This window comes from Eleutherodactylus coqui, chromosome 9, assembly GCF_035609145.1.
Source record: "Eleutherodactylus coqui strain aEleCoq1 chromosome 9, aEleCoq1.hap1, whole genome shotgun sequence".
Taxonomy (NCBI): domain Eukaryota; kingdom Metazoa; phylum Chordata; class Amphibia; order Anura; family Eleutherodactylidae; genus Eleutherodactylus; species Eleutherodactylus coqui.
The window spans coordinates 59441894-59468936 of record NC_089845.1 but is presented as its reverse complement, the minus strand read 5'-3'; the positions used below and the strand labels follow the sequence as shown (position 1 = coordinate 59468936).

The 27043-nt window shown below is 46.9% G+C and overlaps 1 protein-coding gene across 1 annotated transcript in view; it reads left to right on the top strand.

The window, feature by feature from the left end:
• The first annotated feature begins 10565 nt into the window (after nucleotides 1–10565).
• The window catches only part of KCNG2 (potassium voltage-gated channel modifier subfamily G member 2), a 141564-nt gene continuing 125086 nt past the window's right edge, over nucleotides 10566–27043 (top strand). Inside the window, exon 1 of the mRNA XM_066579457.1 lies at nucleotides 10566–10608. The gene's annotated coding sequence lies outside the window, so the exon portion shown is untranslated. The remainder of the gene's footprint in view (nucleotides 10609–27043) is intronic.

Sequence of the window (27043 nt, the reverse complement as noted above, 5' to 3'; positions counted from 1 at the left end):
GCCGCCATCTTCTGTGTGCAATAGCTTTTTAATTTTTCCGTTGACATAGTTGTGCAAGGGCTCATTTTTTGCGGGACGTCCTGCAGTTTACGTTGGTACCATTTTGGGATATATCCGTCTTTTTGATCGCTTTTTATTGCATTTTTTCTTGGAGACAGGGTGAACAAAAAAGTGCATTTCTGGCATGCTTTATTGTTTTTTTTCTGACGACATTTATTGTGCGCGGTAAATAATGAATTACTTTGATAGACTGGACTTTTACGGACACAGAAATGCCAAATTTGTATTTTTGCTTTATTATTTAGATTTTTTTATTACAAAAATATAGCAAAAGGGTTTTTCATTAATTTTTAACTTTTAAAACTTTTTTTTCTAATAATTAGTAAAACTTTAATGGTCTTATTTTTACTTTTTTTAAGGGACAACAACTTGCGATGCTTCGATCGTTCCTGCAGTATAATGTAATGCCGTAGCACTACATCATACTGCTATCTGACAGGCAGTCTATCAAGCCACCCCACAGGGATGGCTTGATAGGCATTCTGCCATGACAGCCCTAGGGCCTTTCAGAACGCCCACGGCTGCCATGACACCCACACGGCTCCTTGCAATGAGAGGACCCCTGCGATGACAGCTCCCTGCCATATGGGACCCCCGAACATCGTTCGGGGGATTCAAATGTCACTGTCAGAATTGACAGCGGCATTTAAAATGTTAACAGCCTATGCGTGGTTCATCGCAACTTTTGCCGCTGGGTGTCAACTGTAGGAAACAGCCGGCACCCGGGATGTATGAAGGGAGGTCGCCCCGTGATCTCTCTTCATACATAGACCATCGATACAGGCTGTCAAAAGGCGTGTTGGCAGCCGTTAAGGGGTTAATGTTATGGTTTCAAAAATCCCAAGTCATTTTAATGCATTTTCAAGTTATTTTCGCCAACCATACTGCCTACATCAATGGTGTAATTCTACATCATAATGGCGGTAGCACCTGGTTGCTATGTAGCATTTAAAGATAAATGAGAATTGAAGTTTCAGCACTAGTACTGACTCAGCATGACTGTATATTTTATTATTAGTCATCAATGTGTGGTTGTAATTTAATAGTCAAATGAGATTCTATTGTACTGTATCCTATTCAGCACATGATAATCACATCTCATCTCATAGTTTCTGTCATTTATGGAATTATTCTGAACATCTGAAATGATTAAAAATATCTTTCGGAGCTGGAGTCTCATAAGAAGTTATGACTGTTTCAAAGAGAAATGTAGATTCTTGCCTTGCACTGGATGCATGTGAGCGGTCCCATTTTTCAGTGGGGGGACTTAGAGTAATAAACTGGGCATTGCAGGTATGGTTTTAGGTCTTGAGGTCCCTGTCTGGGTTTTGGAATGGCTGCGGAACAGAAAGCTTATCTGCAGACTTATAGAAAGGATGTAACCTTGTATTCGTAGAGTATTCTTTACTTGTTAATTCGTTGCTAGAGATGAGTGAACGTACTCGGTTCGGGTGTTTTTGCACTCGAGCACCGCTTTTTCCGAGTAACTGACTACTCGGACAAAAAGATTCGGGGAGCGCCGGGGGTGAGCAGGGGGTTGCAGAGGAGTGGGGGGGAGGGGAGAGAGAGCTCCCCCCTGTTCCCCACTGCTACCCCCCACTCCACCACGCCGCCCCCCGAATCTTTTCGTACGAGTAGTCAGTTACTCAGAAAAAGCGGTGCTCGAGTGCAAAAACACCCGAACCGAGTACGCTCGCTCATCTCTATTCGTTACCCCAAGAAAGTTGAGATAATTCTGAGCCGTACATAAAGGGTCCTTTTACATGGGCCGATAAATCATTCAGATTCCCATGATCCAGCAAGAATTTGAACTAGTATGGTTCAGTGTGAATGCATACACAGACTGAACGACAAACGATAATTATCGCTAATCATTCAGTTTATGCATAAAAACTAAGCGACAATTGACCTGTGTAAACAGGCAGTCATTCATCTATGAAAGACTGCCTGTTTACTGTGAATGGAAGTGGGCAGGCCATAATGATCACCAGTCCGCTCCGCCTCACAGAACAGGAACGATTATTGCTGCGACGACCTGGTGGGCATTTGCGGTACAGATTTTAAATCCACAGCACATCAATTGTTTGCTGTAGATTGTTACCATACATTTTATCCTTTGCTACCCAAAGTATGAAATCTGCAGCAAATCCACAGCATCTTAAAGGGGTTGTCCCGCGCCGAAACGGGTTTTTTTTTTTTTCAACCCCCCCCCCGTTCGGCGCGAGACAACCCCGATGCAGGGAGGTAAAGAAAGCTCACCGGAGCGCTTACCTGAATCCCCGCGCTCCGGTGACTTCTCTACTCACCGCTGAAGATGGCCTCTTCCTCCGTGGACCGCAGCTCTTCTGTGCGGTCCACTGCCGATTCCAGCCTCCTGATTGGCTGGAATCGGCACGTGACGGGGCGGAGCTACACGGAGCTACACGGAGCCCCATAGAAGACTGCAGAAGACCCGGACTGCGCAAGCGCGGCTAATTTGGCCATCGGAGGGCGAAAATTAGTCGGCACCATGGAGACGAGGACGCCAGCAACGGAACAGGTAAGTATAAAACTTTTTATAACTTCTGCATGGCTCATAATTAATGCACAATGTACATTACAAAGTGCATTATTATGGCCATGCAGAAGTGTACAGACCCACTTGCTGCCTCGGGACAACCCCTTTAACATGTAAATCCATTAGAAAAACAAATCATTTGATGTTTTTTTTTCTGTTGTAGATTCACAGAGGAATATTTGCTGCGGAACATTCGCAGTGCATCAGCCCCATGGAACCATATCCAAAGAGTGGGGGACCAGAAGTAAAGTGGTTGACCTTTTCTCCCATATGAGTACATCTTGAGATGAAATTCAGTCCTTTGGATTTCAATATGCAATTGTTACATGCATGACAACTGAAACTTCCCCTGGTCACATTAACTCCAGTGTCTGTCTCCCCTGCTGCCACCGGCGATTTCTCAGTAACGTGTGTGAGGGTTGGATGAGGGGGGGGGGGGGAGGGGGCTTGTTGGCCGGCAGCAGCGAGTAATGGACTTCACTTAAAAAACTGCGAAGGTGTATATAGACTTTAATGTCAACACTATTACTATGTTACTACAGCTTCTGTCTTCATTTTAACTGTTTGCTTCAAAACTTGCTACCAATTTCTGCCTTCAGTGCATTCTATCCCCACAAGCCCATCTCTTCTTCCCTCACCCATGTACAGCTTAAATGAACTATTTACAATGCATGTTAAACTCCACCTACCAAGTCCCACCCATACCTAAGCTACCTGATCTTTTCTTCAGACAGCCTATTGCTGAAGGACCTTGGCCTGGTCTGCAGTCTGGCTGTTGTCATGTCATCACTGTAGCCAATGTCTGGTCATCACTGAAAAATGCAGGAAAGGAGACTCCCTTTGCTCCCATATGCTAGTGTCCATTTGTTCGGCCCAGGCTTTGTTGTTCTTCGCAGCCATCTTCCACTGAGTTCTCTTACTTTCACAGCTGCTGCACCAGCCTTTCCTCTAGCGCTTTACTCACTGGCCCGCTATTACTGGGCCCCGATCTTCTAGGCCTCAATTGTCTGCTAGACCCAATCACTCTCTAGCCTCTTAGTTATTAGGCCATGATGGTCACTAGCTTGGCACATGCCAGGAACTTATCCCTGTAACGTAAGGAGCTGTAAGACCTGCTCACATGTACGGACCACGGACAGGATACAAATCCCCAACACACAGCAGGACTATAAGATCCCGGGGACAGTCACATGTTCCACGTCTGATGTTGTGTACCTGATCCTGTGCAGTAGATGTCCTGTTGGGGGCTTTATGTTGAAGAAACAGGACGAAAACTGAAAGCCAGGAGGAGATCTCATCGCCACACGATTAAACAAAGAAAAGACAGAATTACTTGTGGCTGACCATTTTTCTAGCCACGGACACAACGTAGAACATATAGATTATATAAAAAGGCAACTTCAAATCACAAAGCCAAAGAAGAATTTGGGAGTACAAATTTATAACCATCTTTCAACAAAGGCCTACATTTTTCAAGAGGATTCATGCATGACTGGGAAGTATGAGAAATCTATAGCACAGATAACACTGCTGGCCTGGTGACCCCCTAACACCAGTTCAGAGACCATAAAACTTTCACATCTTTATCAGTGGACTAATTACGTTTTTACTTCTCTACTCATCCTGTTCTGGTATTTTTTAAGTGCAAATTAATCACACCATTTCTGTGCCATTTCATATGTATATATAAATCCATGTTTCTTTAGATCCATTTCTATAAGCCTGAAGAAGAACCCTAAGGAGGTTTGAAAGCTCGCTATGACATCATGTATTTTTGTTAGCCATTGAAAGTATTATATCTACAAGATTACTTGGTTTCTCTTGTTAAGAACAATCACATTTTGCTCTACTGGCTTTAACACAATACCAAACTTTTTTCAGGATGTTTTTCCGCACACTTGCTCCTTTGTTTGGCCTCCACCACTTTAGCTGTCTCTATTGCTGTGCCACTACTCAAGGGCAAGATGGTCAGCACCTTTTATTGAGCACCTCCTCCTAGATGCTATCGATGGTTACGCACCAGCTGTGTCATCTATGGCTTCAGGGCTGATGATTCACTGATTGTGTCACCACCCTCATCATTAGAGTGCGCAGTGCTTACACCATGATGCTTGAGCAGCCATGTCACTGACAATGGGGCAGGACTTCATTCTGGTGTTCCGAGTACCTGAATGAACAGTGGTTGCCACTTGCCTCTTCGGTGGAGAAGCAGGGAGCTCCTCTACTACCTTACAGCTCTCAGAAATCACTGAACCATCTGCTGCCCCTCTCTATTCTCCTGCTTCTAACAGCAGAGGACATGTCTCCTAACCCTGGTCTACCTATTATTACTACCAACTTCAATGTCTTATCTGCTGCCTGCAAATCTGGTTAACATTCCTTGTATGACTTATTCTATCTCCTTTAAGAGTGCACTATGGACATCTCAGTCAGCGGACAGCAAACTCCCCACCATTCACGATTTCTACATTACAAAATCTTTCAACTTTCCGGTTCTCACAGAAACATGGATTCAACAGTCTGACACCGCTTCCCTTGCTGCTCTGGCCTCATGTCCACTAGGAAATTCGGGCCTGCAAGGATTTTCCATGCAGAATCCCGCAGTGGGTCCCTCCTTTCCCGCGGACATGAGGCCTGAAAATTTATTTTTCTTACCTGTCTGGAAGCAGCGGATCTTCCCTCCATCGCGGCCGGATCTTCTTTCTTAGGCCCGGCGGATGTACTCAGCATGCCGGAAGCGTGCCGCGCGCATGCGCCGTGCCCTTTTCTTTTTTAACTCCTGCACTCTTACGCCGAAGAGCAGAAATTCAGCTGCGGGTGTACCGTGGATACGGACGGTCCACAGGCTTCTATGGAAGCCTGCGGGAGACCCGCGGAAAGTGGAACATGCTGCGGGTGTTTTCCCGCACGTGCGATCCGCGCGGCAGGGAAAATTGACATCCGCAGTTATTTACTTACCTGAGGGTGTCCAATGCATCCCTATGGCCTCGGAAAATGCGTGCGGGGCACCTGCATGGATTTCCTAAGGCCTCATGTCCCCGGGGAAACTCAGGCCCGCCGCGGATTCTCCATGCAGAATCCAGCGGGTCCCTCCTTTCCAGCAGACATGAGGCCTAAAAAGAATTACTTACCTGTCCGGACGCTGCGGATCTTCCCTCCGCCGTGGCCGGATCTCCTTTCTGCAGCCCGGTGGATGTGCTCGGCACGCCGGCAGCGTGCTGCGGGCATGCGCTTTGCACTCTATTTTTTTTTTAAACTCCTGCTCCCCCACGCAGAAGAGCAGAAATTCAGCTCAGGGGGTTTCCCGCGGATCCGGACGGCTTCCATAGGCTTCAATAGAAGCCTGCAGGAGACCAGCACTAAAAGGGACCATGCTGCGGGTGATTTCCCGCACACGCAATCCACGCCTCAAGAGAAAATGACATCCGCAGGTATTTAACTACCTGCGGGTGTCCAATGCATCCCTATGGGGCGTGGATCACGTGTGCAGTTGATCTGCTCCGGATTCTAAATGTTATTTTAACCATGGACATGAGGCCTAATTCTATTTGTCCAGTGGACATGAGGCCTCTATCTTCTAGGGGCCTACACTTTTCCCGTTCCCCCAGACATGAGAACAAGTGTGGTGGAAAAGCAGCAGTTTTTCTTTTCCATAATGCACTTTCCAGGTTATCCTCCAAGTACCCTCACTCATATTCCCTTTTTTGAGGTTTACACCCTCAGATACTTCCATCTACTCTCCCTGTGAATGGCGGTTGTCTACAGTCTTTGCCAGTTCCTGGATCACTTTTCCGCCTGGTTTTCCTATTTTCTATCTTGCGAAATTCCAACCAGCATTTAACACTTTCATGGATAACCCAATCTCCCCATCTGCCTCTCAGTTTTTAGCATTAACCTTTCACAACTCAACTTAGACCTGTGTGGCGCAGAGTGCAGAGCTCTCACTCACAACCTAAGGGCTGTGAGTTCCATCCCCGCATGGTTCAAGGTTGACTCAGCCTTCCATCCTTCCGAGGTCAGTAACAAATAAATTACCTGAAAGCGCTGTGGAATAAGCTGGTGCTATACAAATAACAAGATTTACTGCTTCTTCCACACACATAGATAGCAATACACTTGACCAGTTCTTTTCAAACTAGTCATTCCTGCTCTTTGACCACAACCTTCTTCCCTTTTACTATCTAGCATTCTCATCCTTCTGAAAACACTCCTACCTATCACACGAAAATCTACAGGTCATTAACAGTAATTTATGGACTCTCTACAGTCATCATTGTCCCAAGTCTCTTTTGAGTTTCTTTATGTCAGGCAGCCCTGATCTGCCTGCCAGACATTATAAAGACACTCAAAAGTGCCATAGATAAAGCATCTCCACCTAGACTCCAACTCCTCCATCGGAAGGCCGCGGCAACCTGTTTACACACCTCCAGCTTGTTTCCTTCAGCAGTGCTCTAGGTGTGACGAACGCCTGTGGGGAAACGCACACTATCGTAGATTTCCTCCATACTCTGCCTTCCAATATGCCAAACAAGCCTATTTCACAACCATCTCCTCAATATCCTAAATTTTTTTAACTCCCTCTGTAGCCCTAAAATGCAGCCACCTCCGACCGCTCTCAGTGCTGAAGACCTTGACGCTTATTTCAAAGATAAAACTGGCAACATCCGGCAGGGAATTATCTCCTATTCCACACACACCCCGAATGTGTAGGACATAACCTTACGTCCTGTGTCGTTAAGGGGTTAAACACTTGTTTATGATTTTGTCCTGTTTTGCGACTGTGAAAATCATGGTGGTAAAACGGGACGAAACAAAACCGTTGATTTAAAAGTTTTCATTTTCAATTCTCACTCGTTAATTCCATGATAAAAGATGGCAGGACCCATCTTCAGGCTTTACCCCCTCCCCAAACTCGCACACAATAGAGCTTAGTTTGAATAGTCAAAAAAGAAACAACCCTGATTCATGCGCTAACACACTTAGTAGTGGCAGGCGTATTAGCGCATGCGCCCATCTGCTTGAGCCCCGATACAGTGAATGTGAAAGACCGAATGATTCTTATGTGAACGCACCAACGATGCATCTGCCTGTCTAAACAGGCTGTAGGAGCGCAAATGAGCTAGCCGTGACGTCACTCGCCCGGTCCAACGAGAATCAGCCAGACTAAAAGGACCCTTCCGGGTATGCTGACAGAAAGCTACCCAACGGCAGGTATAGTCAGCGCTCCGCGACAGACCGCCCTACTATCTGATATAGAAAACGCTAAATCTGTTCAGTTCTGGTCTGATTTGAGTGACATTTTGCGTGAGCGTTCTTCAGCAATCGGCGACCAATACTGGCGGAATTAAAAGTCGAAAACTCACCGACTTCTCCTGTAATTTTTGTTGCCAATAGCAACCAATCACAGCCCAGCTTTCCTTCCGCCAACAGTGTCCGCTGGTGGCAGTTATGTAGCAACTAATGACATAAGTGAACACTTCAGCTTCAAGAAATATTACTAAAGATGATTGTTTGATGTGCCAATTGCGCAGCGCGTCATAATCAAATTTGGACGAACGAATGATTTAGGACCACTGCAAAATGGCGCAGTAACATGAGTTATTATGTGGAAGAAGGCAAGAATTCTGAAAGCCCAATTTGCAATAACCAATTCCTGCACTCATAGCGTCGTGCAACAAGCGGGTAGATCCCCCAGTGACTAAGGGCTCTTTTACATGGGCTTGGTTTTAGCGTAGTATAGGCGCTCAAAAAAAAATTGTGTCTAAACTGCACTAAAAAAAAATGCGTGAATGGACAATTTTTCACATGCAGAAGACCCGAGCTTCTTGTACGTGAAAATCGCGGATTTGCTGGAACGTGTTGCTGAAAAAAGCACAGCTGCTCCACGAGGACAGAGAGATAAAGCCACACAGGGCGGGGCTACGGGGGTTTCCTGAAGGATCTGTCCATAGCAGGTAGAGAGAGTGGGCTACAGGCGATCCCCGGGGAATATCCCCATAGCACAGAGAGAGAGGGCTTCCCCCATAGCAGGAAGAGAGGGGTGGGGCTATAAAGTAGATCCCTCTAGCCCCACCCCCACAGAAGCCCTCTAACCCCCGACCTCCCCCCTCTCTCTCTCTCCCTGCAATGGGAACCTGATGCTGAGGAGGTGGAGGGAGCCTTCTACTGCTCCCCATTGCTGGGGAATTGCCTGCTGCTTACAGCGGGACATTTATAACTTGCAGCCCAGAAGCACATTGTAAATGTCCCACTGTAAACTCCTGCCAGTCCCCGTGGGGATTAAGAGAACCCCCGGGAACAAGAACGTAACCCTTATGGCTCCCCTCATCCTCATGGGGACTAACAGGAGTACAGCGGGACATTTACAATGTGCTTCCGGGTGTAGCGGCGCCGCTGCTGTTTGGCAGCCATCCTCCTAATGACTTGTAACCTCCTTTCCGGAGCGTCGGGTATGGCTACACTCCTGCTCCCATAGAAGTCTATGCAGAGTCCAGCGCAGCTTGCACCACAGATAGGGCAGATCCCATCTTTTCTGGCAGCACGGACCTCCGATGCGGCCATTGTAGCCGCATGTCCCCTCTTCTTACGGTGAAGGATTTTTACGCGTCTAAAATCCCTTCATCTGAGCGTTTCTATAGGAAACCATCGGTCCTATCAGGTGGGGATCTCCATGCGCCCGTGTGAAAGAGCCCTAATATAAAGCGGTAGGCGGCCAGGCGCTTAAAATGTAAGTCTTTGGACTGTAACGGACCGTCCCGGCTAATAAAGCGATAGCCGCCACCAGAATGTCCGATATGGGGTAACTTATAGCATATCCGATAACTAGACCAGCAGTTCATGTCCGATATGGGGTAATTTATAGCATATCCGATAACTAGACCAGCAGTGCATGTCCGATATGGGGTAACTTATAGCATATCCGATAACTAGACCAGCAGTGCATGTCCGATATGGGGTAACTTATAGCATATCCGATAACTAGACCAGCAGTTCATGTCCAATATGGGGTAACATAGCATATCCGATAACTAGACCAGCAGTTCATGTCCGATATGGGGTAATTTATAGCATATCCGATAACTAGACCAGCAGTTCATGTCCGATATGGGGTAATTTATAGCATATCCGATAACTAGACCAGCAGTTCATGTCCGATATGGGGTAATTTATAGCATATCCGATAACTAGACCAGCAGTGCATGTCCGATATGGGGTAATTTATAGCATATCCGATAACTAGACCAGCAGTTCATGTCCGATATGGGGTAATTTATAGCATATCCGATAACTAGACCAGCAGTGCATGTCCGATATGGGGTAATTTATAGCATATCCGATAACTAGACCAGCAGTGCATGTCCGATATGGGGTAATTTATAGCATATCCGATAACTAGACCAGCAGTGCATGTCCGATATGGGGTAACTTATAGCATATCCGATAACTAGACCAGCAGTTCATGTCCGATATGGGGTAATTTATAGCATATCCGATAACTAGACCAGCAGTGCATGTGGTAAGAAAACCCTGTGAACTCCCTCGGCCGCTCTGTGGAAGGGGCAAGAGGGAGAAAGGGCAAAAACTAGATACATTGCCACACACGTTCTATGGAACTAAGTGACATTTGACGTCCCCGACCCTGATGTGTGCAGCCCGCCTGCCAATGAGGGGGGCCGCCATCACCATGGAGGCTCCTCAGCACCTCCACCATAGGCGTGCAGCACCTCGGGTCCCGGCGCCCCGCACACCTATACCCCGCTGAGGGGAGTCCGCCATGTACCGGCCGGGGGAGCAGCCATCACCATGGAGGCTCCTCAGCACCTCCACCATAGGTGTGCAGCACTCAGCACCTCGGGTCCCGGCGCCCCGCACATGGGCGGCGCTTTGGGCGGGAGTCCTCCCCGCACCATGTACCAGGCTGGAGGGTGTGGAGCTCGCCACTTGCCTCAGCAGCTGCGGCGGGACAGCAGAGGAGGACGGGGCTCTTGCTGGTGAGTACAGCCTGTGCTGCCTATGGAGGGTCATGGGGCTGCAGCCTTCACTGTCACTTCCTCCATTAGCAGCTGTGTTGGAAGGGGCACAGAAGTTCTGGGGGGCAGATGTAGCAGAGCTGACTTTGTCACATGCAGAATTATCTGTCCAAGTGGATTTACATGCAAAACTACTGCATTCTGGTCCCCAACCAGCAGCCTCGGCGAGTTCAGCGACCAACTCAGCTCTGCTACATCGGTGCACGCACTAGCTGGTAATCTCTACTTCTACCATGGCTATACATCATCCGCTGGGGTCGTTAGTCATTACGTCTTATCCTTTATCCCCCGGCTAACGATGCTGGCGAAGGATCCTGGTCCTTGTGTGTGATGTCACGCTGCGAGCGTCCGCGATCATACGTCCTTGTGTGTGATGTCACGCTGCGAGCGTCCGCGATCATACGTCCTTGTGTGTGATGTCACGCTGCGTTTGCCAGCGATCATACGTCCTTGTGTGTGATGTCACGCTGCGAGCGTCCGCGATCATACGTCCTTGTGTGTGATGTCACGCGAGCGTCCGCGATCATACGTCCTTGTGTGTGATGTCACGCTGCGAGCGTCCGCGTTCATACGTCCTTGTGTGTGATGTCACGCTGCGAGCGTCAGCGATCATACGTCCTTGTGTGTGATGTCACGCTGCGAGCGTCCGCGATCATACGTCCTTGTGTGTGATGTCACGCTGCGTTTGCCAGCGATCATACGTCCTTGTGTGTGATGTCACGCTGCGAGCGTCCGCGATCATACGTCCTTGTGTGTGATGTCACGCTGCGAGCGTCCACGATCATACGTCCTTGTGTGTGATGTCACGCTGCGTTTGCCAGCGATCATACGTCCTTGTGTGTGATGTCACGCTGCGAGCGTCCGCGATCATACGTCCTTGTGTGTGATGTCACGCTGCGAGCGTCCGCGATCATACGTCCTTGTGTGTGATGTCACGCTGCGAGCGTCCGCGTTCATACGTCCTTGTGTGTGATGTCACGCTGCGAGCGTCAGCGATCATACGTCCTTGTGTGTGATGTCACGCTGCGAGCGTCCGCGATCATACGTCCTTGTGTGTGATGTCACGCTGCGTTTGCCAGCGATCATACGTCCTTGTGTGTGATGTCACGCTGCGAGCGTCCGCGATCATACGTCCTTGTGTGTGATGTCACGCTGCGAGCGTCCACGATCATACGTCCTTGTGTGTGATGTCACGCTGCGTTTGCCAGCGATCATACGTCCTTGTGTGTGATGTCACGCTGCGAGCGTCCGCGATCATACGTCCTTGTGTGTGATGTCACGCTGCGAGCGTCCGCGATCATACGTCCTTGTGTGTGATGTCACGCTGCGAGCGTCCGCGATCATACGTCCTTGTGTGTGATGTCACGCTGCGAGCGTCCGCGATCATACGTCCTTGTGTGTGATGTCACGCTGCGTTTGCCAGCGATCATACGTCCTTGTGTGTGATGTCACGCTGCGAGCGTCCGCGTTCATACGTCCTTGTGTGTGATGTCACGCTGCGAGCGTCCGCGTTCATACGTCCTTGTGTGTGATGTCACACTGCGAGCGTCCGCGTTCATACGTCCTTGTGTGTGATGTCACGCTGCGAGCGTCCGCGTTCATACGTCCTTGTGTGTGATGTCACGCTGCGACCGTCCGCGATCATACGTCCTTGTGTGTGATGTCACGCTGCGACCGTCCGCGATCATACGTCCTTGTGTGTGATGTCACGCTGCGAGCGTCCGCGTTCATACGTCCTTGTGTGTGATGTCACGCTGCGAGCGTCCGCGTTCATACGTCCTTGTGTGTGATGTCACGCTGCGACCGTCCGCGATCATACGTCCTTGTGTGTGATGTCACGCTGCGAGCGCCCGCGATCATACGTCCTTGTGTGTGATGTCACGCTGCGAGCGCCCGCGATCATACGTCCTTGTGTGTGATGTCACGCTGCGAGCGCCCGCGATCATACGTCCTTGTGTGTGATGTCACGCTGCGAGCGCCTGCGATCATACGTCCTTGTGTGTGATGTCACGCTGCGAGTGCCCGCGATCATACGTCCTTGTGTGTGATGTCACGCTGCGAGCGTCCGCGATCATACGTCCTTGTGTGTGATGTCACGCTGCGATCGTCCGCGTTCATACGTCCTTGTGTGTGATGTCACGCTGCGAGCGTCCGCGATCATACGTCCTTGTGTGTGATGTCACGCTGCGAGCGTCCGCGATCATACGTCCTTGTGTGTGATGTCACGCTGCGAGCGTCCGCGATCATACGTCCTTGTGTGTGATGTCACGCTGCGAGCGTCCGCGATCATACCTCCTTGTGTGTGATGTCACGCTGCGAGCGTCCACGATCATACGTCCTTGTCTGTGATGTCACGCTGCGAGCGTCCGCGATCATACGTCCTTGTCTGTGATGTCACGCTGCGAGCGTCCGCGATCATACGTCCTTGTCTGTGATGTCACGCTGCGACCGTCCGCGTTCATACGTCCTTGTGTGTGATGTCACGCTGCGACCGTCCGCGATCATACGTCCTTGTGTGTGATGTCACGCTGCGTTTGCCCGTGATCATACGTCCTTGTGTGTGATGTCACGCTACGTTCGCCTGCGATCATACGTCCTTGTGTGTGATGTCACGCTGCGACCGTCCGCGTTCATACGTCCTTGTGTGTGATGTCACGCTGCGACCGTCCGCGATCATACGTCCTTGTGTGTGATGTCACGCTGCGAGCGTCCGCGTTCATACGTCCTTGTCTGTGATGTCACGCTGCGAGCGTCCGCGTTCATACGTCCTTGTCTGTGATGTCACGCTGCGAGCGTCCGCGATCATACGTCCTTGTCTGTGATGTCACGCTGCGTTTGCCCGCGATCATACATCCTTGTGTGTGATGTCACGCTGCGTTTGCCCGCGCCGTGATCTACGTGAAGTTTATTTACTGACCTATTCAGATTTTATACGAGGCCGCAAATATGAAGCTTTTAATTAAAAGTGTAGTTGGTTGTATAACGTCACGCAGGTGAGGAGATGATTGGCGCAGATACATTCGTAGCCGCAGACTTCACTTATTACATGCCGGGTTTTTTTAAATTAATTTAAATACCCAATTATGTGAATTATTGCCCGGCAGGGATGCAGTCGTTAGCCTTCTGCAGGCTACGGTTTGGTAACGAGCTAATTACACCCGCCTTACTCTTGTTATGTGTGAGGGTTCTTTTACACGAAGCGATTTTATCGTTTCGCATGAACGCACGGCGACCGCTCAGTCAGATAAATCGCTCGCAAAGCGTTCAGTCGTTCACTATACCGGTGAATGGGAGCGGTGAAGCAATCGCTGTTTACACGAAAATCTGTGTAAACGAGCGAGCGATAAACGTTATTTTATACCTGCATAAAGAGAACGGCGAGCGAGAAGCGAAAAATTCTCATTCGCCGTTCAGTCGTTCCTGTGTTTACGTTGAAGGATTATTGTCCGAAGTCGAATGGTCCGGCGGTTTTGGGGGTTTTATTCATATACGATAATTGTTCCACATAAATGGCGCCCTAACGATATGGACGTTGGTGGGCAGACAAGGCGTTTTGTACCGTTTAGATGCGCAGTTGTGGTACCCTGCGTCGATCGGAAGGATGCTGCCCGTTCTGTACGGTATTTGCCCGGCAGCTTCACATGAACGTAATTGGACATTCGCACAGCGTGCAGTAAGTGCACTATGAAATTTCGTACTTGCTGCGTGCCGCCATTCGCCATATACTATCTTGGCTTGTAATACACGCCGAGATAGCACATGCAGCGCTCTCCATTGCGTGCGGAAATCACGCAGTATGTGTGCGTGATAACATAGCAGATTGGTACAGCGTATTACACGCACAAAACCCGTGTGCGTAATACACCGCCACCACGCGTCCGTGTAAAGGAGCCCTAAAAGGCACATTATTAGGGCTGCCTCATGCGAGCGCCAAAAAAGCCATCATAAATGCAACATTTTGTGACGTGAAGGAGTATATTTTGCGCACGTACCTGCACAAATAGTGCGCCGCTAGCTCACCTGGGCGGGCTATGTGCTGCGTTTTGCATACCTGTGCGTACATATGTGTGTATTGCGCCTCCGCCATTGACTTCTATGGAGCCCTTAGTTTTTTTACGGAATTTCTTGCGTTTTTAAAATTTTTTCTTTTGCAGACCTTAAGGATAGTTTCACATGGGCAATTGCGATATCGCCGCAAGAAAATCACGGTAAAAATCACGATTTTGTTCCTGAGATGTCTTGAGTGTCAGCGATGCCTTTTTTTTTGCAAAAACATGGCTGCCGCTTGCGTTTTCTCGCACTTTTTTCTCACAAGAAAGACAGTAGGACTTTCTAATTTTAAAAACCCATCACATGAAAATCACAAGTTCGTGCATTGCGATAAAACGAAGGCTCCATATGGAAAAGTGGGCGATTATAGAAAAAAACCCCAGAAAGATAGGACGTCCCACGATTAAATCTCGCAACATCGTAAATGTGAAGGAAACATTGAAAAGCATGGGTTTCACACCGTATGAAAATTGCGCAATTTTTATCGCCCCCTGTGTGAAATGGCCTAATCACGAAATTACATATCTGGTATATTAGAAATCCGTAATAACGGTTTCGCAAGACGTCCTTCGTTCTGCAGCAGAATGTAATCTTAAAGTTTTGAAGTAAAGACTTTCAGATTTTGACGGATGCAGAATTGACGCCCCGCAGGGATAACCTTGTGAGGCAGGAATGTCCGCGGGGACTAATATCGCCCCGTATGAAGGTCCCTAAGGCTGCGATGGCCCCGGCCAAACGCAGGCGGAGAAGCGCTGATTGCTACCGGCACCCGGACGTGTCACAGGGCTGGTACTGAGGAGGCCATGCGCCTCCCACAATCAGCGGGCTCTGCCATACTCCGCAGGCGCTCTGTGTACTTGATGGAAGTTTGCTCCAGCACCTCACTAACTTTTCTTGGCATTACAGTATTTAGCTACTTTCCCGTTGTCTCAGGAAGTCCTTGTAGAGCGAAGCCGATGATCGATATCTCCCATCGCGGAAACCATTTGTCATGGCACAAAAATGCTTATTTTGCAGGAAATCTCTGATCATGCCCTTTTCATTAGAGGTCTTCTGCCTAAACACAATCCGCGCACTCCTCTAAACCTGGGGTCCCACTGTGTTAAAACTCTCCATTGAGCTGTCCAGCAGGGGGTTTGTTTGATTACCGTTCCCAGGTATTCAAATAGAACCCCCTGCCAACGGAGAGCAGTGATGCCGTGCGGAGGGCCGTCTGTGCCACTAACAAGGCTGCTCTACATCCCATTATACGTACTATAGTGGTCCCTTGTCACTCTGACAGAACTCCTGGCTCTTGCACACTTGTGTTTTTTGGGTTTTTTTAACACAAATGTCAATGGGACTTTCTAACGTTAAAAACGCATCGCGCAAAAATCGCAAAGCACAAACTTGTGATTTTAGTGCGATTGTGTTTTTAACGTTAGAAAGTCCCATTGACATTCACATAAAAAAACGTGCAACAAAAACGGAAGTATGCAAGAGCCCTCAGGCCCCCTTCACACAGCCGTATGCGTTTTTTACATTTGCCTGTACGCGACGTAAAATTGTATGAATGAATCGCTGCGATCAAGTCCCGGTTCACATGGGCAGCTGCAACGTATCGGCACGGAAATCCCTCGATCGGCAGAAATCCTTGGAATGACTGCTTAAATAGAGCCGGCTGTCTTCTTTTCCCAGCGTTGGACGCAGCTAAACTCCCCCCCCCCTCCCTTTTTTTTTTAGCTGCCATAGAAATCTATAGGCGCTTCCAGCGTATCTCAGCTAAAAATATTTGACTTATATTTGGATGCAGCGTATAAAATCGGCGATGTGCTATTTTCGCCCGTACAATTTTTTTCTTCTTTAACGCGTCCGTAAACCGTCCATCTGAATGAATAGATCAGAATCCAATGCTTCTATTAGGGCGGCTTCACACGGGCGTATGTGTTTCTGCATGTGACTCAGCGCAACGCATTTGCGCTATGAATGAGTCTTTTGCTCGTGTATTGACATATTTTACTCTACGTTTTGCGCTTGCAAGGTGTGTTCAGTTTGCGCATCCCCATTGACTTCTATGAAGACCTTTGGTGTGTAAATGTGCAGGAAAATACAGCATGCTTTAATTTTTGCAGATAATGAAGATGCACGCTCGCTTAATGTATCAATGGGTTCTATTCCCTACATATTGCATACGTAAAGTTTACGTGCGCAAAAATCGTACGCAAATAGGCCTGTGTGAAGGAGCCCTTAGTTTACTTCCTAAGGGTATGTTCGCACATGACAGATTTGCTGCGGGTTCTCTGCAGCGGCGAATCCCACAGCAGCAAGTCCGCACCAAACGTCGCAGATCCTGGCATGGATTTTGGTGCTTATTCCGCGCAGATTTCACTGCTTCAATTTATAAGGGGTGGAATCCATGATGAAACCATAGCTGCTCATTTGGATGGAGGGCTAGGCTTTGACTAGGTCATTCCAAGATGCTTCTATGTTTCCCCCTAAACCCCTCCAGTGTGTCTTGAGCTGTATCTCTAGGGTCAGTCCTGCTGGAAGGTCAATCTTCGCTCCTTATCAGATCACTGGCAGTCTGTACAATCTACTTGCTGGACTTTACACATAACTGTAATGTTGCAATTCTTGATATCTTTTGGAACATCATAAAACCAATAAAAAACAAATCACTGGCAGATTGAAACAAGTTTGCCACAAGAATTGCCCAGTATTTAATGCCATACATCTAAAGTTCAGTCTTAGCCTGGTGTGACCTGAGGACCCTCTCCCATGAGTTTTGGCTCTCTGCAATATGCTGTTTGATGAACTCCAAATGTGTTTTCTTATATTGCCATTTTAAAGGGATGGTACCAAAGCTTATGAGTGGTGGAAGTCAGACCGCTAGGTCCATCACTGGCCCCGAAAATGGGGATCTCAATATTCCCTACATGAATGGAGAAGAGGACGCTCGTGGGTTGCTCCATTCATTTCAGTGACCGCACTGGAAGTTACCCAGTTTGAACTCGAGGCAATCTCCAGGGCTGCCATGAGAATGAATGGAGTGGCAGTGTTCATGCAAGTGCTGCGCTTCATTCATGCGGGAAGCATTCTTTCCATTTTGTTATCTTGGATTTAATGGCGCTCGATGGGAATGTGTGCCCTGATACAAGTCTGTGAGCGCCCGCCTAATAATTGGGCAGAGCAGTTATGAAGCTCTCTGTCTCTCTGATTGGGATTATGTGGTGATATAAATTTCTTGTCTGGCTTGGTTTCCTATTCCCAATCGTTGTTTTACAGACTTGTTAAAAAGTCATACACTGATTTGAAGGAATGCTGTCATCCGATAGGTGGCGCTGTAGAGGTATTGTTCCATCTTCCTTATTTGCATATTACCCAGAAGAGCATGGATGGCCATATAAGTCTCCTCACAAACTTTTCAGGTGTCTTCTCACACCCGTTCTAGATGCTCTCCTTTGGGAGAGACAATGCCATCCCCCGACCCACTTAACCCCCCCACCCCTCCCCCCCCGTGTTTCCACACACTTCTTAGGTACTCTCTAGAGATGAGCGAACGTACTCGTTTAGGGCGTTTTTGCAGTCGAGCACCGCTTTTTCCGAGTAACTGACTACTCGGATGAAAAGATTCGGGGGGTGGCGTGGTGGAGCGGGGGGTAGCTCTCTCTTTCGCTCACCCCCGGCGCCCCCCGAATCTTTTCGCCCGAGTAGTCGGTTACTCGGAAAAAGCGGTGCTTGAGTGCAAAAGCGCCCTAAAGGAGTACGTTCGCTCATCTCTAATACTCTCCTTAAGGAGAGACGACACCCCTCTTGACCCACATCACAGACCTCTCACCAGCCAAGCCAGAAACCTACTGCAAACTGATTAAGGGGCAAACACCCTGAAACAGCTGTCTGTGTATGGATTTCTGGCTCGGTTTCCTATTCCCAATCATTGTTTTACTGACTTGTTAAAAAGTTGTACATTGATTTGAAGAAATGCTGCCATCCAATAGGTGGCGCTGTGGAGGTATTGTTCCATCTTCCTTACTTGTATTCATTTCATATTGGCACACACAGAGTCAGACCTGCCACTTCCAGTTCCATTATGACCAAAAGTTATTACGTTCTCCGTTGCCGGTGACGTCCTAGGAGGGCGACGAGCCAATGAGCTGTTGCCTCATTAAAATAATTAGGCATGTCCTGCATTCTGTCAGTACATCGGTTTAAGTAGACAACGGCCTGTTGCCCCTCCTAGGACATCGCCAACAGTGGGAAAAATTAATAATCGCCGGATACCCCCTTTAACTAACTGCATCCCAGGTATGAAGCATTAAGCCTTGCATTGCCAGGGGTTTAAAATCTAATTGGATTGTTCTTGAGCAATAGAAATGCTGGAATTAACCCCCTTTACAGCCCTAGACCACCAGGTATACTGACATTAACTCCTTTATTACCCTAGACCACTGTGCTTCCTTATATTATCCGCCTCCCTGTCATTGATTACCAGATATACTGAAATTAACCCCTTCATTGCCCTAGGCCAACAGATATACTCACCTTAACCCCTTCATTACCCTGGATTGTCAGGTACAATATATGTTAATCTCCTCACTGATCTGGGCAACCAGGGATACAGACATTTCACTTGCTGAGACCTCTATAATACTTGCATTAAACCCTCCATTACCCTAGACCACCAGGGATGCAGCCAATAACCTTTAATGTGGCAGACCTGGACAGTGTTTAATATGGTTTGCATGGATGCTATTGTATGTTGCTGTGTTAATCCTTTATATTTGCTTTATAATTAAAGAGTACCTGCTTTTTTTTAAATGTAAAGGATAGGCGATTTCAAGGATTTTTGGAATAGGTCTTATCAGCCTATTCTGTACATTTTTCTTACAAAACCCATCATCGGCTAAGCAACGAGGTGAAGACGGGGCTGAGAAATCCATCTTCACCAGCTGTATAACAGTAGAGGGCGCTCCATCCAGATGTGTCTGCACTGTTCTATATAGAACAGCTGCAGACACTGTTCTATTCCCCCATTACAGTTTATTAATGTCACTATTGTATATAATTGTTAATAACCCCTGCTGTACACTAATATGTATTTGATGCAACTATGTATTCCTCCACTCAGATGGGACGGTGCCCAGATGCCTAACTGCACCGCTCATTAGGGGGGCACAACTCCAGCCCCCAACAGGTCATGTCTTCAGGATATCCTATAGTAAGAACACCTGGGGCAATGTCTGAGGCCCCGACAATAATTACATCAATACTGAGGAAATCCTGACAACATGACCTGTTGTGGTGACTGCAGAGGGAACACTGACAGACATCCGAGCCATCAAGCATAGCCGAGGGTCATAGTGGCTGTACAAAATAAGTAGCTTGCCCCCTTCCTAACCTACTAGCTACACTGCATTCAGACCGGGAGACAAGAGTTCCCACTGCCAGCACAGCGGTCCCCGCTGGACAGGAGGGGGGCAGCGGCTCCAGCCTGTCAATAACGCCAGCGGTGTCCCCTGGAGTCCCAGTGCAGGACGCTGATGGTTACAGGAGCCGACAGGCTGCTGCCCTCCTTTCTGGGAGACTGCAAGATAATGTCCATCTGCACCATTAGTAGCTGCTGCCACTCCCAGCACTGCCGGGACTCCCAGTTTCACTGCACTGACTTGGGGTTTTCACAGTGGGTTTTATTTAACTGCCCCCTTGAGAAAAATACTGCAAAAAAAAATACTATTAATTGACCTGCAGAGTAGATTTTAAATCCGTAGCAAGTCACTTTATACTTTGGATTTCCGCTGTGGATTTCACCCTTTGCGGTGCATGGGGTGACATCATTAGAAAAATGCTGTTTTTGCTATAGAAATTGACAAAATCCGCTGTGGAAAATGCATTTTATGTAGATTAGGCTTATCATTTTTTTTTTACAATCTCATATTCCTGTATACTAATTTGATGTACTTTTGCCTAAAAACAAAGAATTTGTCACTTCGATATTTTTTCAGAAAAGGTCCAAATCAAATTAGGATACAGAAATATGAGGTTGTAAAAAAAAAAAAAAAAAAGTTCTAACCGTAATGTAGATGTACCGTGACATTACCAACAGATCAGAGCATGAGGATAAAGCTAGGTATTCAGGGGTTAAACACATGGCCGTGTTTTTGTTATGTTTTGTGGCCATGAAAATTGCAGCTGCAAAACGGGACGAAACTATTGATTTTAGTGATTTCGTTTTGACTTGCGGGATTCTCTAGTTTTGTGCGAGAAAAGATTTTTTTTAACCCCCCCCAAGCAAGAGTACAAAATTTGAACGGTAAGAAATAGAGATGAGTGAGTATACTCGCTAAAGGCAATTGCTCGAGCGAGCATTGCCCTTAGCGAGTATCTCCCCGCTCGAGACTGCAGGTTCGGGTGCCGACAGCGGGCGGGGAGGAACGGAGGGGAGATCTCTTTCTCCCTCTCTCCCCCCGCTCCCTCCTGCTGACAGCCGCTACTCACCGCTCCCCCGCGCCGGCACCCGAACCTTCCGTCTCGAGCGGGCAGGTACTCGCTAAAGGCAATGCTCGCTCATCTCTAATAAGAAAGTATTTTGAGTGTTTCATGCACTAATATGCTCCATAGCGGTGAACATATTTGCACATGCACCCCTCTGAAGCCACCCTCACTTATACAAGGGCAGGTAAAGGGTGCTTTCACAGAAGCTGGATAGTTCCGCATTCTACACTAGAATCTGCCTGTATACATGCAAGGTATGGGGCCGATTAAGCTGCGGTTTTAAGTTCAAATTGCAGAAATATTCGTTTTATGTGAAAGCGCCCTAAAACGCCCACGCCCAGTAGCAGAAATGCTATAGGGACTTTTCACACAGGACGGAATTGTCCACAGGATTTTTGTCGGTTAGCGCAGATTTTGTTACGTTTTTAATTGCAGAATGTGTTCTGTGGAACGTCTTGGGGAATTTTTTTCATTTTTTTATTAATACTTTAACTGCGGAATTACATCTCCTGTACATTAGAAATCCGCAACAACAATTCTGCAAGATGTCTTTAATTCTGCAGCAGAAAGCTCTTCTACTGCGGAATTTAATCTTGCGGACTTTAGCAGGTGCGCAGTTCAAGCCCCATAGGGATAACATTGTGAAAAAAAGACAGATGTCTCTAATTTGGCTTTAAATAGCCATTCTATTTCACGTAGAGGGAGTAACGCACGCGTGCGAACTGGCAATTCGAGCGCAAAAATTACAGTACTATTCACTGGCACGCACGTTTCAGCCTGTTTAGGGCCATCTTCAAATCTAGTTTATGCGCAAAAACACTCTGTTGCGCCGAGCGTATTTGCGCATATGTTGGTCTGTAGAAGCCTTTAATTTGTGGTAGCCATGTGCTGTTTTGCTGCATGGCACACTACTGCTAGGAGTATATTCACACTGATAATCTGCTGTAGCTATGATTACTACAACGTTTCCCTGATAATAAGCCCTACCGTGATTTTTGGAGGGGGTTTGAAATATAAGCCCTCCCTCGAAAATGAGCCCTAGCTACACTACATTAAAAAAATACTCACCTAGCAGGTGGAGTTTGGGCCCCTTGCAATGGGCTGCAGCACTCCGGCAGGCATATATTCCTATTCCACCCCACCTCTACTTGAGCCAACCCAAATAACCAATCACTGTGAATCAGCCAACCCAAATAACCAATCGCCGTGAATCAGCCAACCCAAATAACCAATTGTCGTGAATCAGCCAACCCAAACAACCAATCAGGTTGCGAATGGTTTGGAGGTGGTGTGGAATTTAGTAATACGCCTCCGACAGGCTTCCGTGTAGACCTCAGCGTTGAGCAAGCATTCTCTTTTTGGTAATGGGCCTTGAATACCCTGCCTCCAGCAAGAGATTGCTGTGATTGGATCGCGAGCGCCGTGGCAATTGTGATCCAATCCTAGCAATCTCTTGCTGGAGGCGTGGTATTCAAGCCTCGTTACCAGGAAGAGAATGCTAGCTCAGCGCTGAGGACTACACGGAAGCCTGATGAAGCGTTGCAGCCCAGTGTGAGGGACCCAAACGTCACCTGCTAGTTTAATTATGAAGACACCCCCCAAAATTAAGATGCTGTGCCTGTTTCGGGGCAAAAAATTAATATAAAAGAGTGTCTTATTTTCGGGGAAACACGGTAGCTAGATTAACAGTTGAAAAAAATGTAAGTGAACCTTTTGGAATTTGCTGTATTTCTGTATCTGATTATTGAAGTCTCGATTATAGATAGACACAATCTAACCAAATTATGGGGGGATTTTCAACACCCTTTTTTCAAAAGCTATAACTTTTTATTTTTCTGTCGACTTGGCCATAAGAGGGCTTGTTCTTTGCAGGGTGAGTTGTAGTTTTTATCGCTACCATTTTTTGGGTACATGTAATTCATTATAACTTTTTTTTGTAGGGCAAGGAGAAAACACATCAATTCTCTCATTGCTTTTTGTTTTTTTTTTACATTTATTATGCTGCATAAATGACATGATCATTTTTCTGCGGCTTGTCACCACTACGACAATACCAAAATTATATCTAATTTTTTATTTTGTAAAAGTGAAAAAACCTTCTTTACATATACTTTAAATATATGTGGAGCTGTGGGAGGTCTTGTTTTTGTGTTACGACACAAAAAAATGGTACTGTTTTGGGGTACGTGGCTTTTTTGATCACTTTTATTGCATTTTTGGGAGGCAAAATTAACAAAAAAAAGTTAGTTTTTTTCTACAGCATTTGCCATGCAAAATAAATAGTATGTTCAAGTTATTGTACATGTCGTTATGGATGCAAAGGTACCAAACGTATATATTTTTTAAAAACAGAGAAAATGTTTTGAAGGTTTTTTTATTTGTTTTTTTCTATTACAGATTTTTTAAAGTTTCTTTTTCTACTATTTTTTTTTTTTATGCCCCTGTAGGGAACTTGAAACTGTAAACCTATCAACGCTGTGATAAACTGCAGTACTTGTGTACTGCAATTTATTATCGCTAATAATAGTGATTATAGGCCATGGCAGACCCGGCCCTCCATCCTGTATCCTGAGAACAGATTTTCAGTACTTTAAGGAATTAAATGCCCAGAAAATCTCTTTAAGGCTTCATTCCCACGAGCATATATTGGCCGCTGTTGTCACGGTCGGCTGATATACGCTACCATCTGGGGCGTAAAAGCTCGTGAACGAGCGCACAAATCTAAAGTTTGTGCGCCCATCCACACGGCATGGGCCCCGGCGCATATACATCAAGGCTGCCATGCCGTTGAGCCTTCCCCTTCCCTCCCCCTTGCCGACTCACCTCTTCTCTCCTGCCCCCTGGCTGATTGCAATGGGAGCTAAGCACCGCCCCATCCTGCCTCCTCCCATTGCTGGCTGTGGACAAGGGTAGGGAGCGGAGGCTTAGCTGCTAAACTCCCTCCCGCCTCCCCTCTTCGGCCACTGTCATTGACTCCCATAGGAGCCCATGCAGCGGCCAACATAATCCGGCCCAATAGTTCCAGGACTATCTTTTGGGCCCAACGTAAAAACGCCCGGCGTTATATTGGCCAGCTGGGCGCTTTAACGTCACGGAAATACATGGGTATGTGAGTTAGTTGGTCAGAAACTTGCAGGACAACTTGCTGAAACCTTAATATTCATGGACTGATCGCTAGCCCTGCCCACCTCAGCCAGTGATTGCACAGTAATAGGCAGACAGCTATCAATCAGTTGCTGGAGGAGTCACCTAGGCCTCATTCACATGGCGATTTTGCGCACCTAAGGTACACGCGCTTCAAAATCACCACTAATAGAACCAATGGTTTCCTATGGAAACATTCAGATGAACGATTTGCACCTACATTCCTAAAAATTGCACCTAAAAAGATAGGAATTCGGCGACTGAAATTCCCTGCTATGTGAAAAAATAGGTTTTGACTAGAGATGAGCGAGCGTACTCGGAAAAGCACTACTCGCTCGAGTAATTTGCTTTATCCGAGTATCGCTGTGCTCGTCCCTGAAGATTCGGGTGCCGGCACGGAGCGGGGAGCTGCAGGGGAAAGCGGGGAGGAACGGAGGTAAGATCTTTCTCTCCCTCTCTCCCGCCCGCTCTCCCCTGCTCCCCGCTGCGACTCACCTGTCAGCCGCAGCGGCATCCGAATCTTCAGGGACGAGCACAGCGATACTCGGATAAAGCAAATTACTCGAGCGAGTAGTGCTTTTCCGAGTACGCTCGCTCACCTCTAGTTTTGACCTATCTCTTGGCAGAAAATTGCGGAAGCCTCCATAGACTCTTATGAGAGGGAGGGTGTTTAGCTGTGTCCTACACTCGGAAAAGAAGACCGGTGCCTGTATTTAAGACATTAGAAGGATTTCTACTGACTGAGGAAATTCCGAACAGCAGCACATTTTTTTTTTGACCACACGCAGCACCTGCTCGTGTGAATGGGCGGTTTAAATGCCAATGAGACTCGGGACTTGATCACGGAAAATTGTCCATTCACACGATTTTCAACGGAGTTAGCTGTGATATATTTTTTTTGTGCTGCTAACTTCTGCTGTATTACGACACCAATGTGAACGAGCCCTTATACATATGCATAGCTTGTTGCAATCCATTATTAGCATTGGTCATTAAAGTTTTGACAACCAGTGACGTCAATTTTCTAGGCAGGAATTTTCTCCCAGGTCACACCCTGCCTGTATTCTATCTTTTAACTGCTTACATTTGCACAAGGAAAGTATAGAAGCAATGGGATGAAACTGAAAGGGAGGAGACACAGATTAGATATTAGACAGTGAGGGTGATCAATGAGTGGAACAGATTGCCACGGGAGGTGGTGAGTTTTCCTGCAATGGAAGTGTTCAAACAAAGGCTGGACAAATACCTGTCTGGGATGATTTAGTAAATCCTGCACTGAGCAGGGGGTTGGACCCGATGACCCTGGAGGTCCCTTCCAACTCTACCATTCTATTATTCTACACTTGAGTTAAAATACATATATGAGAGGCATACATATCAATAGAGAGAACTTATCATTTATTTTATTAAGCGGGGGATGGGGGGATTGAATAGTACAAAGACAAGATGGAGTATAAGAGAACATTATGGCTTCTCTCGCAACGTAATACTATGATATTACATCATACTGTATTACAGACATACCAATGGCACTTTTTATTAGGCAAACAATCGAGATAGCCGTGAGAACTATCAGAAGGCCCCAGACTGTGATGATGCCCAGATGGCATCCACGCAATCTTATTGCGGCGGGGCTATTCGGGACCTTTAACTGCCACTGGCAGAATTGACAGTGGCATTTAAACGGTAAACAGCCAAAATTTGATTTATCTCTGATCGCAGGTGTTGACTATCAAAGACAGCCGATACCTGCCGTGTATGGACTGGGCTTGTCTCCTGAGCCTGCTGCGCACACAGCATATGTTATGGACGTTGTGTAGGTAGGACTTATATAGCCATACGTGTGATGGTAAAGGATGGGTTCCCAGGTAGCAGCAGTGCCGTATCGCACCACTAAAACTGCGGCAAAGACTGCAAATGTTCACGTAACTGCTAATCTGGAAAATGTCCTGATAAGTACCTGGATGAAGCTGGAGAGAAGGTAGTGAAGATGTATAACCAAGAACATGAGCTATAATAGGAAATAAAGACAATTCCATTATAGAATCCATTCTCAGACATTAGTTTGCTTGTTGACAGTTTCCAGATAGCAGAATTTTTTTTCCCGCACAGCATAGAAGCAAAACAGCAAAAGTAATACAAGTATATCATAAGTGTAAGGCCATATTCACATGGCCGATAAATAGGAAGTTGTGCCAAAGATTCTTGGGCCAAACTTGTATCGCACAGGACAAGACGCCACATATTACAAGTCCTATTCTCACACAACGGTCTCACAAAAATAGGACTTCCATCAATTTTTCCGCCTCGCTCTATCGGCGCAAGAGGAAAAAAAAACACCCTTATAAATTAACCTATTAGAAATCACTGGTTATTCCAGCACTCGAGCTCTGTGCAATTGCACAGAACTCCCTCATTCTTCTTGCCTGTGTAGATAAGCCCTAAGGCTAGCTTCAGATTGCATTATGGAACCTGTCAATGGTTTCTGTCTAGGGGTCTCATCTGAAATGTCAAAAATGGCATTCAGATGGAATTCTTGATGCAAGCTAAATATTCAATAATTTATCCATGAGCTCCTTATGTAGAACTGTATCAAGGTTTTGCTGAAATCCATATAGACGTATTCCCAGCACCACGTGATCATCACCAGTATGGCTAAGATAAGTTAATTACTTATTACTGGTGATTTATTTTAAAACTTACTTTGAATCGTCAGTCTGCAATATGCAGT